At 45.9% G+C, this 18,654-nt stretch overlaps 1 protein-coding gene and 1 pseudogene across 1 annotated transcript in view; one reads left to right on the top strand and one right to left on the bottom strand.

The window, feature by feature from the left end:
* The window catches only part of CABLES1 (Cdk5 and Abl enzyme substrate 1), a 120,768-nt gene that overhangs the window by 27,467 nt on the left and 74,647 nt on the right, over nucleotides 1-18,654 (top strand). The gene's annotated exons all lie outside the window — the stretch shown is intronic.
* LOC123000868 (histone H3.3A-like) lies at nucleotides 2,539-3,092 on the bottom strand (annotated as a pseudogene).

Genomic DNA, 18,654 nt, shown 5'->3' with positions numbered 1-18,654 from the left:
TGTTTGGAGATTCAGGGTCTGTTTTATTTACCAGATGCCTCCCTTTCTGCAGTTTTATTAGTTCTTTCAAAATACTAGCCCTTAAAAGGCCAGCAAAGGTGCCGTCCGTCCGAATGGAAATCATATTGGTTTAGATTCTGTCTGTCGTTGTTTGTTCTCATAGTGTTAATTTGGTGCTGATTGTTTTGGGGGGTTTTGAGGTGCTGGTTACTTTGTTCAGTGATTTAATAGGTAGTTATTGTGCACGGAAGGTGCGTTAGTCCTGGACTTAGGGACCTGTGAATCACTTAGGAGAGCTGGACCAGAAGATCTGCCAGGACGCTGCAGTGACCGAGCCATGCCTGGGAGCAAGGAGGGGCTCTGCAGAGAGGGGCGGGCAGGAGGGAGGAGGGAAGGGGCCATTCCAAACCAGAGCCACTAAAGCCCAAGGTATGCCCGGGGAGAGCTCAGCAGGGAGCTTTGCCTCATCGGAGGGAAGGGTGTGTCTGGGGGCGCGGAAGGATGCCGGGCGTGCAAGGGCTTGTGCCGTTCCGTCCATTCCCACGCTTAGAAGCAATAGGCAGTTTCTCATAAACACCGTAGAGCTGAGCTGGCAGCTCTCTGGGTGACACCCGCGGCTGTGTGGGCAGGACAGACGGTGGCAGCTTCTGGGACTCCCTCTGCCCTTTCACACCTGAGGGTCACCCAGGGGCAACTCCTGAGGCATTTGATGGGACTGAGACCAGTTTGCCCTTTAAGAGCAAAAAAAAAAAAGAAAAAAGAAAAAAAGCAGGCTTGGAACTCAAACCCCACTCATGTTCATTGCAGCATTATTCACAATAGCCAAAGCAACCCACAAATCCATCGACGGATGAATGTCTCAACCAAATTGTGGTGTATACCACTATTGAGCTTTAAAAAGGAAGGGAATTCGGACACATGCACTACGTGGATGAACTTTGAGGACGTTGTGCTAAGTGAAATGGGCCAGACAGAAGTATAGATGCCGAATGATTCCAATTACGTGAAGTACCTAAGAAATCAAAATCACAGAGACAGAAAATAGGATGGCGGTTGCCTGTGGGGAGGACTAGGAAGTTAGTGTTTAATAAGAGCATTGAGTTTCAGTGTGGGATGAAAAATTTCTAGAGATGGATGGTGCTAATGATGGTGCAACAGTTTGAATGTACTTCATGCCACTAAATCGTGCACTTAAAAATGATTAAAATGGCAATTTTATGTTATGCATATTTTATGTTATGCATATTTTATCACAATAAAAGAATTTTAATGGCAGAAAAAAGCAACGCATAGGGGGGCACCTGGGTAGCCAAGTCCGTCGGGCAACCAACTCTTGGTTTCGGCTCAGGTCGTGATCTCAAGGTCATGGGATCGAACTCCACATCGGGCTTTGAGCTCAGCTTAGCATAGAGTCTGCTTGAGACTCTTTCACCCTCTGCCCCTCCCCCCACTCGCTCGAATGCTCGTGTGCACGTGCGCGCTCTCTCTCTCAAATAAAAAAATCTTTAAGAAAAAGCAAGCAAGCAAGCACGACTTAGAACAAAGGTGAGCTCTCCCTTCACACTGCCTCCCACGATGAGGACAAGGCCCTCCGTGGGGCAGAAGAACAGCACATGTTTGCACGGGCCCGTCTGTGCTGGAGGAGTCCCCCAACAGGCCCCCATGATGCAAGGTCTCCACTGGGCCCCAGTCACCTAAAGACCTGGTCCGATGGTTAAATACATTAAGCCTGTCATGTCAGACCTTTTACAAAGAAGCTGCCTAGTCTGTCAGAAAACACAGTTATTTTGTTAATGGAGCCTTCGCGTTCCAAGAGTAAAGCTTGCTGTGTGGCCCAATCCAAGGTTCCAAAGTTAATTTTTTTTTAACGTAAAACATTTATTTTTTTATTTTTTATTTTTTTTTAAGATTTTATTTATTTATTCGACAGAGATAGAGACAGCCAGTGAGAGAGGGAACACAAGCAGGGGGAGTGGGAGAGGAAGAAGCAGGCTCATAGCGGAGGAGCCTGATGTGGGGCTCGATCCCATAACGCCGGGATCACGCCCTTAGCCGAAGGCAGACGCTTAACCGCTGTGCCACCCAGGCGCCCCTAACGTAAAACATTTAATTTAAAAATGTTGATACTACAGTATATAAAAATAGCCGTTATAAATGCACATAGTGTGTTCTATAGCTGCCAGGTTTACTTTTTTTTTTTTTTTTTTTTTAAGGAAACTATAAGTTACACTGTGGTTAAGACGTGTTATCTTCCCCCTTGAAAAAGCCCACATTCTAGCACAGTGATGGATGGTCAGATCTAACAGCCCCAGTTGTTCAACCCTTGGATCAAGTCATAACCAGTTTTATTGCAGAAGGACCCTGTACACATTTATCAATTCTAGTACGTTAATAGCTACCCAGCAAGTCGTTAACATACGGAAACATGTATCATGAGAAGCAAGAAATATCACGCATCCCTTCTGCATGTTAGCAGCTCGGCTCCTGAGCAGCGATGCTCTCACGTCACCGAGGCCTGCGAACAGTTGCTTTTCATGGTCATCCTGAGGGAAAGATAGATGGACTTCAGTACAAATGCGACATATTATAGACAATTTCTTACCCAAAAAAGTCACAAATTAAAGCAAAGTATTTTACAGAATTTACTACAAAACACCATCAAAACTGCCTCGACGTAAGCCCTCTCTCCCCGTAGCCGGTGAGCCAACGGGATGTCGTTGGGCGTGATGGTGACTCGCAGCCCGCATGGCACCCAGACTAGGATCTCAAGCCCACCAGCTGTGCCTCACTGGCCTCCTGAGGGGAGCCAATGGTGGCACCCCGAAACCTCAGGTGGGTTTTGAAATCCTGGGCAATCTCCCCCACCAGCCTCTGGAGAGGCAGCTTCTGGATCGGAAGCTCAGGTTCAGTGGATTTCTGGTAACCACGGACATCCTGAAATGCCGTGGTCCTGGGCCTGTGGCCATGTTTTGTTTTTTTTTTTTAACCCCGCCGGTAGAGGGGGTGCATCCCCCGGGGGCTTTGGTGGCCAGCTGTTTGCAGGGCGCTTTCCCAGCCGTGGATTTATGGGCAGTCTGCTTGGCTTGGGCCATTTTCTTTTTTCTTTTCTTCCTTCCTTCCTTCCTTCCTTCCTTCCTTCCTTCCTTCCTTCCTTCCTTCCTTTCTTTCTTTTAAGATTTTATTTATGAGAGAGAGGTGGGGTGGAGGGAAGAGCAGAGGGAGAGGGACAAGTAGACTTTGTGCTGATTGTGGAGCCTGACCTGGGGCTTGATCCCATGACCCCGAGATCATGACCTGAGGTGCCCATGGGGCCATTTTCTTTTACCCTGATGCCGAAGTCTTAGCTTCTCTGACTGCTGTGCGGCTCTGAGCAGCCACAGTCACGGAGCAAAGGAAAGACCTCCAACGAACAACCAAGCCGCTTTGTGTTCCAAAATTAATTTTTTAAAAACCCATCATCCCTCCCTGGTTGGGTAAAACTTTATTTTTTTGGCAAAATAGCTCTCATTGGAAAATAAACTTTGAAGTTGTTTGAAGCTAAAAGAGCTTCCTTTCAAAGGTAGCAGAAACAGAAAGAGCTTCACTTCTTTTGAAACAAACTTCTGGAGAGCTCATCAGAATTCGCAGGGATTGTGGGACAGACATGTTGCTCACATAGGTGGTGAGGGCGCTTGAAGCGGTGTGTGACCTGCAGAGGCTCTCCGGAGACTCCTTTGAAATCCTGTTGGTTTTCCCCTAATTGGAGCCAGTCGCTGTGCGGTCACAGGTGGCCCCAAGTAGGTGGCTCCTTCCTGGGCTTGGCGGTGGCCCTGAGTGGGTCAGCTAGCCCTGTGGGAGGGAGCGATCACGGAGCAGCCCTCTGTCCTTTCCAGTTCCCCTCTGGAAGACAGTGCCCTTCGTTCTTCTGTAAGAGCACCTGTTGTGAGCTATAGTTCTGGAAAAGGTGAGACGCAAGAATGAATCTCCCTTTTTGAAGTGCCACTTCAGACTGTGTTGCATAGACATTGCCCCATTCCTTACCTACCACCTCCTGGCTCTGTGGCCTTGGGCAACTTACATACCATGTTGGGACCTCGGTTCCTCCATCTATAAAATAAAAGTCAGTAGGACCTACCTTGCAGGGGCATTGTAAGAAATAAACACAAAATTGTCTATAAAGCCTTTAGCAGAGGGGCGCCTGGGTGGCTCAGTCGGTTAAGCTTCTGCCTTCAGCTCAGGTAATGGTCCCAGGGTCCTAGGATCGAGTCCAGCATCAGGCTCCTTGCTCAGTGGGGAGTCTGCTTCTCCCTCTGCTTCTGCTGCTGCTCCCCCCTGCTCGTGCTTGCTCGCTCTCTCTCTTTCTCAAAGAAATTTTAAAAAATTAAAAAAAAAAAAACAAAAACGAAGCCTTTACAGAGTGCTTAGTATGTCATGTTCACAATAAATGTGTAAGCAGGGCCTGCCGGCTTTTTGATCTGGCGTGATGTTCCTCCCGAGAGCCTCAGTGCTGGAAGGAATGTCTGAGCACACACAGGCTGACTGTCCCCTTTCTCCCACACCTGGGCCTCTGGAGGGTTGGGTGGCAGGGATGCCTCCGAGCTTTATGCTCAGTGTTTCCGGGCTCCAAGACCACATACCCAAGGCTTCTTAGGCAGCATGTTGGCGGGCCTTGGGTCCCTTTATGCCCCCATGCTTTTTATTAGTCTAAAAGCAGAAGCCAAAGCCAGACTGCTGGGTTTTTTATGAACCTGGGAAAATGGGCTCTTGATGATTATGAGGCGTTAAATCTTGGAGCCAATTTAATAGGCACAGACCAGCCTCAGAATGAGCCTCACCTGTCCTGATGCTTGCCACGCTTCAGTTTCAAAGGACACTTGTCAGAATCCAGGAACAGAATGTCTCAGACTGAGCAGGGAGCAAGGATAAATTGGAGGGGTGTTTTGTGTTGGAAAGGTTAAAACCTCCTTTGTTTGTTTGTGTTCCCTGCAAAGAAGGCGAGAGTTTGCTCTTCCCTTTAGGGAGGAGCAGATAGTGTCTGCCATGACTGGAGGCTCGGGGCTTTGCTAGCATGTGACCTGGGCAGCTGGGCGGGGCGTCCTCCCCTCCCCTGGATTAGTGATCTTCTGGGTCCCTCCCAGCGCTGACACCCAGGAAGCCTTCCCTGGTTTGCTCCTCCTTGGCCCCACCTGGCCTGAGCTGGGGTCCTCCCCCTCCTTGCTCCCACTTCAAACACACCTACTGGTTCACTCTCCACTTTTATTTATTTATTTTTTAAAGATTTTATTTATTTGACAGAGACAGCGAGAGAGAGGACACAAGGGGAGTGTGAGAGGGAGAAGCAGGCTCCCCACCAAGCAGGGAGCCCGATGCGGGGCTCAATCGTGCAATGCCTGAGCCACCCAGGCGCCCCCACTCTCCACTTTTATAATTCTCTCTTAATGGGTCTCCCCACCAGATTGTTCTTGGAGGCAGGGACCATGCTCTTTTCATCCTCGATTCTCCAGCACCTTGTTACGGGTGCGTGATGCGTGATGGATGAATGGTCGAATGCGCACATAGTTTATAATTCTGGCGAGCTTTGTCCCATGTGGCGAGGGGAAGGTTCCTGTGCATTGAACCTTCCCGTGGTATATATCCTCTTGTCAGCCCTGCATACCTTTATTTATGCCTCTATTTCTTGGTAAAGCTTTACAGCGTCTTTCTGTTTTGTTACTATTTAACTGGTGACAGATCAAAGTGTTACTATTTTTCTTTGCGATTTTTAGGAATCTACTCAGTTTTCGGAGAGGGCTCTCACTTCTAGTCTGGCATTGCTTCGACTGTCATTCCTCAGTTTCTCCCCAGATGGCTGCCACCCTCTGGAACCCCAACTACCTGGGCCTAGCCCCCATCAGGCACCCACCCACCACATGTGCCTTGGCTGGAGTTCTGGTTTCCCACGACTGTGTCAGCCTTTTGTCTGGGCCAAAGAGGCACAGCTCAGAGCTCACCTGCATCCCGAGCTCTGGCCTATGAGAATCTGACTAGTCTTAAAGGTTGTTTTTTTGTTATTAAGATTTTATTATTTGAGAAAGAGAGAGCTTGCATACGGGTGTGAACGTGGGGGGGGGGCTGCAGAGAGAGAGAGAATTTTATTTTAATTTAATTTTATTTTTTAATAATATTTATTTTGTTATATTAGTCACCATACAGTACATCCCCGGTTTCCGATGTAAGGCTCGATGATTCATTAGTTGCATATAACACCCAGTGCACCATGCAATACGTGCCCTCCTTAATACCCATCACCAGCCTATCCCAATCCCCCACCCCCCTCCCCTCTGAAGCCCTCAGTTTGTTTCCCAGAGTCCACAGTCTCTCATGGTTCATTCCCACTTCTGATTACCCCCCCTTCATTCTTCCCTTCCTTCTCCTACCAATCTTCCTATTTCTCATATTCCATAAGTGAGTGAAACCATATGATAATTGTCTTTTCTGCTTGACTTATTTCACTTAGCATAATCTCCTTCAGTCCCGTCCATGTTGCTGCAAATGTTGTGTAATCGTTTTTTTCTGATAGCTGAGTAATACTCCACTGTATATATGGACCACATCTTTTTAATCCAGTCATCTGTTGAAGGGCATCTCGGCTCCTTCCACAATTTAGCTATTGTGGACAATGCTGCTATGAACATTGGGATGCATATGGCCCTTCTCTTCACTACGTCTGTATTTTCGGGGTAAATACCCAGTAGTGCAATGGCTGGATCATAGGGTAGCTCAATTTTTAACTTTTTAAGGGACCTCCACACTGTTTTCCAAAGTGGCTGTACCAACTTGTATTCCCACCAACAGTGTAGGAGGGATCCCCTTTCTCCACATCCTCTCCAACATTTGTTGTTTCCTGCCTTGTCCATTTTTGCCATTCTCACTGGTGTAAGATGGTATCTCAAGGTGGTTTTGATTTGAATTTCCCTGATGGCTAATGATTTTGAACATTTTTTCATGTGTCTGTTAGCCATTTGTATGTCTTCATTGGAAAAGTGTCTTTTCATATCTTCTGCCCATTTATTGATTTGATTATTTGTTTCATGTGTTTTGAGTTTGAGAAGTTCTTTGTAGATTTTGGGTACAAGTCTTTTATCTGTAGTGTCATTTGCAAATATCTTCTCCCATTCCGTGGGCTGCCTCTTAGTTTTTTTTGACTGTTTCCTTGGCTGTGCAGAAGCTTTTTTTTTTTTTTTTTTTGTGCAGAAGCTTTTTATCTTGATGAAGTCCCACACGTTCATTTTTTCTGTTGTTTCTCTTGCCTTTGGAGATGTGTCATGAAAAAAGTTGCTTTGGCCGATGTTGTAGAGGTTGCAGTCTATGTTCTTCTCTAGGATTTTGATGGATTCGTGTCTCACATCGAGATCTTTCAATCATTTGGAGTTTATCTTTGTGTATGGTGTGAGAGAGTGGTCAAGTTTCATTCTTTTGCATATAGCTGTCCAATTTTCCCAGCACCATTTACTGAACAGACTTTTTTCCACTGGATGTTTTTTCCTGCTTTGTCAAAGATTAGTTGCCCAAAGAGCCGAGGGTCCATTTCTGGGTTCTCTATTCTGTTCCATTGGTCTATGTGTCTGTTTTTGTGCCAGTACCATGCTGTCTTTGTGATCACAGCTTTGTAGTACAGCTCGAAATCCGACATTGTGATACCCCCAGCTTTGTTTTTCCTTTTCAACAATTCCTTGGAGATTTGGGGTCTTTTCTGGTTCCACACAAATTTAAGGGCTGTTTGTTCCGGTTCTTTGAAAAATGTCATTGGTATTTTGAAAGTGTAGATTGAAAGTGTAGATTGCTCTGGGTAGCGTAGACATTTTAACTATGTTTATTCTTCCAATCCATGAGCATGGAATAGTTTTCCATCTTTTTATGTCTTCTTCAATGTCTTTCAAGAGTGATTTGTAGTTTCTAGAATATAGATCCTTTACGTCTCTGGTTAAGTTAATTCCAAGGTAACGTATGGTTTTTGGTGCTATTGTAAATGGAATGGATTCCCTATTACTCTTTCTTCAGTCTCATTGTTCGTGTATAGAAATGCAACTGATTTCTGAGCCTTGATTTTGTATCCCGACACATTACTGAATTGCTCTATAACTTCTAATAGTTTGGGAGTGGATTCTTTTGGGTTTTCCATATAGAGTATCATGTCATCTGCGAAGAGAGACATTTTGACTTCTTCTTTGCTGATTTGGATACCTTTTATCCCTTTTTGTTGTCTGATTGCTGTTGCAAGGACTTCAAGTACTATGTTGAATAATAATGGCGAGAGTGGGCATCCTTGTCAAGTTCCTGATCTTAAGGGAAAGGCTTCCAGCTTTTCCCCGTTGAGAATGATATTCGCTGTAGGCTTTTCATAGATGGTTTTTATGAAATTGAGGAATGTACCCTCTATCCCTACACTCTGAAGGGTTTTAATCAGGAAAAGATGCTGTATTTTGTCAAATGCTTTTTCTGCATCAATTGAGAGGATCATATGGTTCTTGACTCTTTTCTTGTTGATATGATATCACGCTGATCGATTTGGGAATGTTGAACCACACTTGCATCCCAGGTATGAATCCCACTTGGTCATGATGGATAATCCTTTTAATGTACTGTTGGATTCTATTAGCCAGGATCTTATTGAGGATTTTGGCATCCATATTCATTAGGGAAATCGGTCTGTAATTCTCCTTTTTGATGGGGTCTTTGCCTGGTTTGGGGACCAAGGTAATATTGGCCTCATAGAATGAGTTTGGTAGTTTTCCTTCTGTTTCTATTTTTTGAAATAGCTTCAGGAGAATAGGTATTATTTCTTCTTTGAATGTTTGGTAGAATTCCCCAGGGAATCCGTCAGGACCTGGACTCTTGTTTTGGGGGAGGTTTTTGATCACGGCTTCAATCTCCTCATAATTAATCAGTCTGTTTAATCAGTTTCTTCCTGTTTCAGTCTTGGTAGTTTATAGGTTTCCAGGAAGGCATCCATTTCTTCCAGGTTGTTTAATTTATTGGCATAAAGCTGTTGATAAAAGTTTCTAATGATCCTTCCTATTTCATTGGTGTTGGTTGTGATCTCTCCCCTTTTATTCATAATTTTATTAATTTGGGTCCTTTATTCTTTTGAACAAGGCTGGCCAGTGGCTTATCGATCTTATTTATTCTTTCAGAGAACCAGCTTCTAGGTCTGTTGATCTGCTCTACTCTGCTCCTGGTTTCTAATTCATTGATCTCTGCTCTAATCTTGATCACTTGCCTTCTTGTGCGTGGGTTAGGCCTGTTCTTCTGTTTCCAGCTCCAGCTTCTTGAGGTGAGAGTATAAAAACTGCATTTTAGATTTTTCTATTCTCTTGAGTGAGGCTTGGATGGCTATGTATTTTCCCCTTAGGCTGCCTTTGCAGTATCCCACAGGTTTTGGACGGATGTGTTTTCATTCTCATTGGTCTCCAGAAATTGTTTAAACTGATTTTTAATTTCCCAGTTTACCCAATCATTTTTGAGCAGGATGGTTCTAAGTTTCCAAGTGGTTGAGTTTCTTCCAAATTTTTCCTTGTGATTGACTTCCAGTTTCAAAGCATTGTGGTCTGAGAATATGCAAGGAATAATCTCAGTCTTTTGGTATTGGTTAAGACCTGTTTTGTGACCGAGTATATGGTCTATTCTGGAAAAAGTTCCATGTGCATTCGAAAAGAATGAGTATTCTGTTGCTCTGGGGTGTAGTGTTCTGTATATATCTATGAGGTCCATCTGTTCCAGTATGTCATTCAAAGCTCTTGTTTCTTTGTTGATTTTCTGCTTAGGTCATCTGTCTATTGCTGAGAGTGGAGTGTTGAGGTCCCCTACTATTAATGTATTATTATCTGTATGTCTCTTTATTCTGGTTAAGAGTTGACTTATGTATCTAGCTGCTCCCCTGTTGGGGGCATAGATATTTATAGTTGTCATATCCACTTGTTGGATACATCCTTTAAGAATAATATAGTGTCCTTCTGTATCTCTCACTACGGTCTTTAGATTAAAATCTAATCTGTCTGATATGAGAATTGCTACCCCAGCTTTCTTTTGAGGTCCATTGGCATGAAAAATGGTTTTCCATCCCTTCACTTTCAGTCTGGATGTATCTTTAGGTTCAAAATGAGTCTCCTGCAGACAGGAAATGGATGGGTCATGTCTTTTTATCCAATCTGCAACCCTGTGGTATTTTATGGGAGCATTTAGGCCATTCACATTGAGAGTGATTATTGAGAGATATGATTTTAATGATGTCATGCTTCCTGTGAAGTCTTTGTTTCTATAGATTATAAATTTATGTTCTGTATCACTCTTGGGGCCTTTTTATTTTTATAGAACCGCCCCTTAATATGTCCTGTAGGGCTGGTTTGGTGGTTACGAATTCCTTCAGTTTCTGCCGATCCTGGAAGGTCCTTATCTCTCCATCGATTCTGAATGATAGCCTTGCTTGATAAAGGATCCTTGGCTGCATGTTCTTCTCAGATAGAGCTTTGAAAATACCTGCCAGCCCTTCCTAGCCTGCCAGGTCTCTGTAGACAGGTCTGACATTATTCTGATATTTTTCCCTCTGTACATGAGGATTTTCTTCCCCCTGGCCGCTTTCAATACTGTATCCTTGGATCTAGTATTTGTGAATTTCACTATGACGTGACGTGGTGTGGGTCTGTTGTCATTGACCTTGGGAGGGGTCCTCTCTGCTTCCTGGACATGAATGCTTGTTTCCTTTGCCAGATTAGGGAAGTTCTCAGCTACGATTTGTTCAGATATCTCTTCTAGACCTCTCTCTTTCTCCACCCCCTCGGGGATGTTGATGATTCTGACATTGGAATGTTTCATTGAGTCAGTAATCTCCTGTAATCTACATTCTTGAGATTGGATTTTTTTGAGGCAAGTTTCTGTTTTAACTTTCTCTTCTACCATCCCGTCCTCCAATTCACTAATTCGTTCTTCTGCCTCATTTACCCTGGCTGTCAGAGCGTCTCGTTTAGACTACATTTGATTCATAGCATTTTTAATTTCTGCCAGACTCGCTCTCATTTCTGCCGTTAGAGAGTCTATATTCTTGTTAATATTTTCATTAATAGTTTTTTCAAGCCTACACATCATCTTGACCATTGTTACTCTGAACTCCATTTCTGACAATTTGGTTATATCCATATCCATCAGTTCTGTGGCAGAGGCCACAGACTCATTATCTTTTCTTTCCTGGGGGGGGGGATTTCTAATTCTCATCATTCTGATGAGGAGAGGTTGTGGGGATGCCCAGAGCCCAAGTTATTGACCAGGACACAGGCAGTGTGCACTTGTTTTATAGGGACCTTAGGGATGTCGTGATTTTTCAGCCTGCCTTCTGGGCGAGGGGCCTGCCGCGCTGATATTCAGGAAACCCTGTTTGGGTAGAGTTGCCCTGTCCCCTGCAAAGGGGGATGGGGATTGGCACACTGTGAGCCAGTATTTCCGGGCTTTTGTTCTCTGGCAGCTTTCCCTGGCGGTTTGCTGTGCCTCTTCTGAGAGTCAGAGCAGCAGTGGCCGTATCCTAGCCTCTGTCTCAGAACAGACAGATCGTAGTTCGCTCTCCGCTGAGCTCTCTTGGCCACTTTAACTCTGTTACTATCAGTGCTGCTAAAATCCCTGCAGCGACTCGGGATGTGCGCCCCATAGCCTGTGTCCCAGCCCTCACTTCCAGGGCCGGCGCATCTCTGTCCTTTGTGCTTCTAACACCGCCAGCCGCCCCCGGTTCCCACGCGCACTCCCGAGCTCCCTGTTTCAGTATGGTTCGCGTGCGCTCTGGAGCACCGGTTTTCAGTCTGGTTGCGTGCGCGCACTCCCGAGCTCTCGGTTTCAGTCTAGTTCGAGTGTACGCTCTGGAGCTCCGGTTTTCAGTTTGGACACGCGCACGCTCCCGAGCTCCTGGATTTAATCTGGTTCCAGTGAGCACTCTGGAGCTCCGGTTCTCAGTCTGGTCATGCGCGTTCCCGGTCTCAGTCTGCTCTCTCACGGGTGCCGGTCCGCGAGTCCGCCTGCTCCCCAGCACAAGTGGCTACTGCTTCCCGGCGCCTGAGCACGGAGACTCCCTCCCCCTTCCATTTATCTTCCTATATCTGTGCGCGGATTCACAGCTCCCCGTTTCATACCTCAATACTCAGCGCTGAAGATGTTCGTTTGTAGAGATCCAGGTGTATCTTCCTGCATCTCAGGCTGATTCCGTGGGTTTTCAGGCTGGTCTGGTAGATATCCAGATATTGACTCGGGACCAGCTGAGAAAGGGTCGCCTACTCCTCCGCCATCTTTTCTCCTCCTTGCAGAAAGTGGTCGCTTTTCTGTTCATAGAGTTTCTGCTACTCTTTTCTTCATTCTCCAGTTGCGTTCATAGGTATTCAGAATGGTTTGGTAGCTCTTTCACTGAATTCCTGGGACCAGACGAACTTTAGGTCTCCTGCTCCTCCACCATCTTGGAACGCTGAGCTGGAGCTCAACTCCTGTTTTAAACTGGGTTCCTTGCAGAAAGTGGTCGCTTTTCTGTTCATGGAGTTGCTGCCATTCTTTTCTTCATTCTCTAGTTGAGTTTGTAGGTGTTCAGAATGGTCTGATAGCTATCTAGCTGAATTCTTGGGACCAGTCGAAATTTAAGCCTCCTGCTCCTCCGCCATCTTGGACTCCTCCTCCGAGAGAGAATTTTAATCAGGCTCCACGCCCAGCATGGAGCCTGACGTGGGGCTGGATCTCACAACCCTAAGATCATGACCTGAGCTGAAATCAAGAGTTGGACCCTTAACCAACTCTGCCACCCAGGTGCCCCAAAAGTCTTGAAGTTTTAGAACTATGTTTGCCCTGTCTCCATACAAGGTCATGAGTCACCCAGAACTGGGCCAAGTCTTAGGGTTTCTTCACTCTTCTTTGTATTCCGGACACCCAGGACTGTGAGTACTTGTGTGTATATGATGGTGACAGTAATAACAATGATAATGCCGTCTTGCTTAGAGTCACGTAATAGTGACCGTTAAATCTGAAACTCTGCCTGTTACCTCTGCCACCCCTTTGCCACATCTGTCAAACTTTCCTCTGCTTGATAACAGTGGTTTCTAATCTTTTCTTGGGATCTCATAGACTCTCTTTTAGAAAAGAGGGGGAAGTGTACATATGCACATATACACATACACACTTTGCTTCTGGTTTTAAAAGCGCACAGAGCCCCGGGGAAGTCAGGCATCCCAGTTTAAGGATCCTGTGCTAAAGAGTGACACCATTGAACATCCTTAGGGAAGGGGAGCCTGGGGGGCTCAGTTGGTTAAGCATCTGGCTTTGGCTCAGGTCGTGATCTCGGGGTCCTGGGATCGAGCACCCGTGATGGGCTCCCCACTCAGCGGGGAGTCTGCTTCTGCCTCTCCCTGTGCTCCTCCCCCTGCTTGTGTTCTCTCTTTCTCTTTCATATAAATAAGTAAAATCTTAAAAAAAAAAAAATCCTTAGGGAAATAAAATGGTGGCTGATTGCGTTTATTTTAGCCCGTTGCTTTCTGAAACAATGGTTGAAAACCGTGTATCCTCCCCCCACCCCCACTTTCCAGGTTGTTAAGAATGCATTATTTTCCACAATAACCCTGTGGTATCCTACGGAAGCCCTGGCATAAAGGGGCCATTCAGACCTTTGGGAGAGGCTTTTGCAAAGAATCCAATAAACAGTTGAATCCACGTTACATCTAAGTGAATATTCATGTGGTTTTAGGCACAGTTCTTATGCCGCAGATTCACTTTGGAACCTTTCCTGAACAGCCTGGTAATTAGAACTGCGGTTGCTAATTATGTATATGGTGAGGCAGGTGTGCTAATAACATATTTTCAAAGGGCTCCGAAAGAGCCGTTAAAAAATTAAACTACCTCCCCAGATGCTGACAGGAGCAGAGAAGCCCCTCAGAGGGGGTATTGCCTTCCATCGTGCTTCTTGGATGCCTGAAGGTGCTCTCGGCTTCTCTCCTGGAGAACAGGATCAGCCTGTCATAAAAAGGGAGTCCTTTGCCCGCGTGGCTTCCACTAGAGGCTAGGGAAATGAGAAGTTAAGGAAATTGAAGTCTCAGCTCCAAACAAACACTTTATGTGTGCATCTAGGAGGTTGCCTGTTTCCCTGCAGGGAGAAAGAGGGTGGCTGTGCGGGCAGTTAGCAGGTGTCGGGGATGCAGCACGTGGGGCCCAGTGAAAGTGACGAGCCGGGTTTGCCCAGGTCCACTTTCCCTTCTGCCCCGCTGTCTGCTGCTGAGGGCTGGAAACGAACCCAAAAGGATCAGTTCAACCCACATGAAAAAGGAAAGGAGGCCCCTCTGCAGTGAGATAGTCTACACCCTAGCCTTGCTTTCCTACCGTCTGGCTCTGGCCTGGGCAGGTCGGGGAAGCGCTCGGTCCCCATAACTCTGGTCGAGGGAAATTGAACCAGAGCAATAGTCTTCAGAATTGTGTTATCTCGAGCTCTGAGGATCTCAGCAAGAACTTTAGCAATTCCACAGTTGATCTATTTTTCCACTTGTGTTTTTCCTCACTATGTATGTGTGTGTGTATAATATATATGTATGTATATATATGTATATATATATATTAGATATTTTAACATATATATAAGTATTTTAACAGCTTGATTGAGATACAGTTCACACCGCCATCCATTTAAAGTGTATTATTCAGTGGGTTTAGTATATTCACAAAGTTGTACAACCGTCACCACTATGTAATTTTTGAACATTTTCATCACCCTAAAAAGAAACCCTGTGGCCACTGGCAGTCACTCCCTGTTCCCCCCACTTCTCACTCCCAGCACAGGACAACCACTGATTCACGGTTTGTCTCTCTGGATTTGCCTGTTCTGGGCGGTTCATAGAATTGGAATCCCACAATATGTGGTCTTTTGTGACTGGCTGCTTTCACCGAGCGCCATGTTTTCAAGGTTCATCCGTTTTGTAGCATGTGTCCGTATTTCATTCTTTTTATGGCCGATTCATATTGTATCTTATTCTCCCATTCGTAAGTTGTTGGACATCTTGACTGTTGTAAATCATGCTGTTTTGGACATTCTTGTGCGCGTTTTTACATAGGTATGCTTTTGTTTCTCTTGGGTCATATCTAGGAATGGAGTTGCCAGTCATGTGGGGTAATTCTGTGGTTAACATTTTGAGGTATAATGTACATGTGTATAATATATACATAAATCTAATACATATGGTCTGTATGTACACATGTAGTTGTATATTAATATGTAAGTATAAATTTAACATATGCATAATATATACTATATATGTATGTATAGTTATATATAAATGTTTTATTTTATTTTCAAAAGATTTTATTTATTTATTTGACAGAGAGAGAGAGACAGCCAGCGAGAGAGTGAACACAAGCAGGGGGAGTGGGAGAGGAAGAAGCAGGCTCCCAGTGGAGGAGCCTGATGTGGGGCTCGATTCCAGGACCCCGGGATCATGCCCTAAGCCGAAGGCAGATGCTTAATGACTGAGCCACCCAGGCGCCCCATATAAATGTTTTAAAAACTGCAGTAAAATATAAACCCGATAGTGTTCTATAGCAAACCCTGTCACATGGGTGGCCACGTATGCATTAATTATGCATTAATTAAGTTGTGCTGCCAGAGTAAGTTGATTTTCTGCAACTAAGCTTCACCTGCCACATCTATTTAATTGAATTGGGTCCTGAGATGTTTAAAAATGGTTGCCACAGGCACCTACTTATCTGTGTCAATTGAGATTATCTCTGTACTGTACAACCAAGACCGAAAGAAACAAATTAGATGCTGACATTGATTTTAGACTAGAAATGTCATCCATAATTCCTGGTTTCATATTGTTTGTATATCAAAATAGCTTCACTGCTCTAATAGTGGTTGAGTTATAAGTACATTTTATACCTCCAATTTATAAAATTTATAATTATTCTAATCTGTTTTACATTTTGGGACTTGACATAAAATTAGTTTGGAAAAAAAAAAATCCTGCTGCTCAGAAATTTGATCTGACGATCTCTGAGGTCCCAGCTTTGGTTTGGGAGCTCATTCTCAATCTGGCTTTGGCTTCTGTTGGCTTGCCTGAGGGTCTCCTGGGAGCAGTGAAGATCCATCCTTGCCTCCCCCCACCCGTGGGCCAGCAGCAGCTACAGATCGTTGTCTGTGCTGTACTTGAGGATTTATTGAGCACTTACTATGACAAGGTAATGGAGTTATTAAAGGGGTTTCAAAGAAGGAAAGGCAGTTATCGGGTCAAGGTGCTTGCAGTCTGGTTGGAGATGCAGGGTGTAAAATGAGGATAAAATCAATCATTCTACAAGTACCTAGATATGACTATTTCCTAATGTGGTAAAGATGCCAAACATAGGAATTCAGAGATGGTCAGGGACAGCTTCGCAGAGCAGGTGGCTCTGCACGGTGCCTTAGGGGGAGACGGTAGGATCTGGATGGATGAAGGGCCGGTGAAGCAGATTCTGAGTTTTCTTTTGAACTCAGATTGGGTCACCCTTGGGGGCATTTCTTGCCCCATAAACCCTTTATGAGGCCAGTGATTCTGAAGTCCCCAATCCCCATTCAGATTCAATAAAGGGAATTTACGTCTTGGGGCTTGAGAAATAAGGCATTTTCAAAAAGCCTTCCAGAAAGGAGTGAGATCACCTGGGCCCCTTGTTAGGAGACAGGATGCCATGGCTTGAAGCCGGACGGACAAGGAAGCATCAGTCTTTGTTTCCATAAGCTGCTATTGAGCGTGGGCTGAGGTTAATCTGAAAAACTAGAAAATAAAGATTGATGGAACCCCGTCAATCCTGAATTTGCTATAAATAATTGCATGCTGTTTCAGGGCTGTCAAAATCCGTTTCTCCTGAAGGCCCTTTAGAACAGAGAAAGGTCAAGCTGGGAACCAAGGGAGAAACTCAGGGGAGCGATTATGCTGGAAGGGCAGCCTCTAAAGGTCCCTTTAAATACTGATGTGGAAGTCACCAGCCAGCCTGCCTCCCTGCTGGTCCTAATTAAATTAGCTCCCCCGTGACCTCTCACCTTTCCAGGACTGGGGAGCAAGGCGGGGGGTGGGGTGGGGGTGTGTGCCCCTCCCGCCAGAGTTGGGCTTTCTCCTGGAGGCGGTGGACCTCAGCCTTCGTGCGGCAAACCCCGTACAGCTGGGCGTAGAGAGCCCTGGTTTTGCTTTCAAGTGGAAGTGTGTATGTGGCTTAGAAAGGGTTGAGCCTGCAAAGGCATTCTGGCAAAGCCCCAGTAAGTCCTCCTAATGCTCAGGAAAGGAAGTGTGGTCACCCATGCTTAGCCCACTGTCCGGGTTGGGTATTTAAGAGAAGGCCCCGTCCTGAGGACAGAGAATAGGGTCCAGGATGAAACATGCTTCCTGAAGAGGCTTGAGATGAGTGGAGGCCACGTATCCAACAGATACAACTCGGTGCTCATGGGCCTTCACCAGGCTCGGGGACCGGTTGCAGTCGGCCTCTTTCTAAGGAAGCAACCCCAGCCTACTGCGGTCTGCACCCTTGTTCCCCGACAGGAGCCCTGCAGGGGTTCCCACACCTCTTTTGCTCTTCTGGTGTCAGAAGGACACACTGAAAGAGGGTGCACTCCTGCTTCTGAGGCACCAACCCCAGCCCCACCCATCCGTTCCAGCTCCTCCTGGAACTGACCCTGGCTGTCTGATTGGGGGCCTGTTTCCTGGCTCCTTTTAGGTTCTTCCCTGACTTTGCTTCGAGGATTCCCCTGTGCCTGGTACGTACCTGGTGTTCCATCCTGTTCAGCTCTGCTAGGACAGGTGTATGAGAAATCCGCCCTGAGTTCACCTTTTGGACCTCCCATGCTCATCTGGTTGCCCCTTCTCCTTGCTTCTTCCAAGGTGCATTTTGGTTCTCCTTTGAGCTTACTCATGGCCTCCTCTGCCTCCCACACACGCCATACCTGGAATCCCTTTTGCAGAGAATCCCTGGATTTGATGGCTTGAATTTTGATGTTGTGAGTTGGCCCCATACTTCTTGCTTTGGTTATGTTAGATTGCAGAGCTCTTTTGTCTCCAGGGTGAAGCCAACCCTTTTATTTTTGAGTGGTTTTTCATTTCTCATCTCTCTTTCCCACCCTCGCCCTGTCCTGGCTTGGTCCCCACTCATCCTGTCCCCCCCATCCCCTAGTTGGTATCCAGCAAGTTTTGTAGCAAGGACGACAACATTTCTCTCTCAGGTACACAAAACCCCAAACCTTTCTGGATCCTGATTTTTTTCAACCATTATGCCCATTTTTGGTTTTTGCTTTTCTGTACATTTGGTCAACTTGCTCCCCTCAGCTGCAGGGCAAGGCCCTTCCCTCCAGAATGAGGCAGAGCAGGGCTTAGGATGCAGCACTGTCACCCAGCCTGTGGCCCTGGCTGGCCCCTTTATTTCCTGATACCCTGATGGTGTCCCAGGAGACTGGGCAAGGGCCTTTGTGGTGGCCCGGGGTGCTGTGTGACACTGCTGTCTTCTGATCCCCCCCCCCCCCCCATCCAGTCCCTTTGTCAGAGGAGTTTGAACTTATTTCCACAGCGAATCTTTGTGGATCTTACCCTGGGGAATGACATGACGGAAAGGGTGTTTTGTAAGGTTAGCAGGGTGGTGGTGGGCAGGGTGGACCCGGGCATCTGAGGAGTGAGTACCTGG

The sequence above is a fragment of the Ursus arctos genome, unplaced genomic scaffold (assembly GCF_023065955.2).
Source record: "Ursus arctos isolate Adak ecotype North America unplaced genomic scaffold, UrsArc2.0 scaffold_17, whole genome shotgun sequence".
NCBI classification, from domain to species: domain Eukaryota; kingdom Metazoa; phylum Chordata; class Mammalia; order Carnivora; family Ursidae; genus Ursus; species Ursus arctos.
This window is presented reverse-complemented; position numbering and strand designations above follow the sequence as displayed.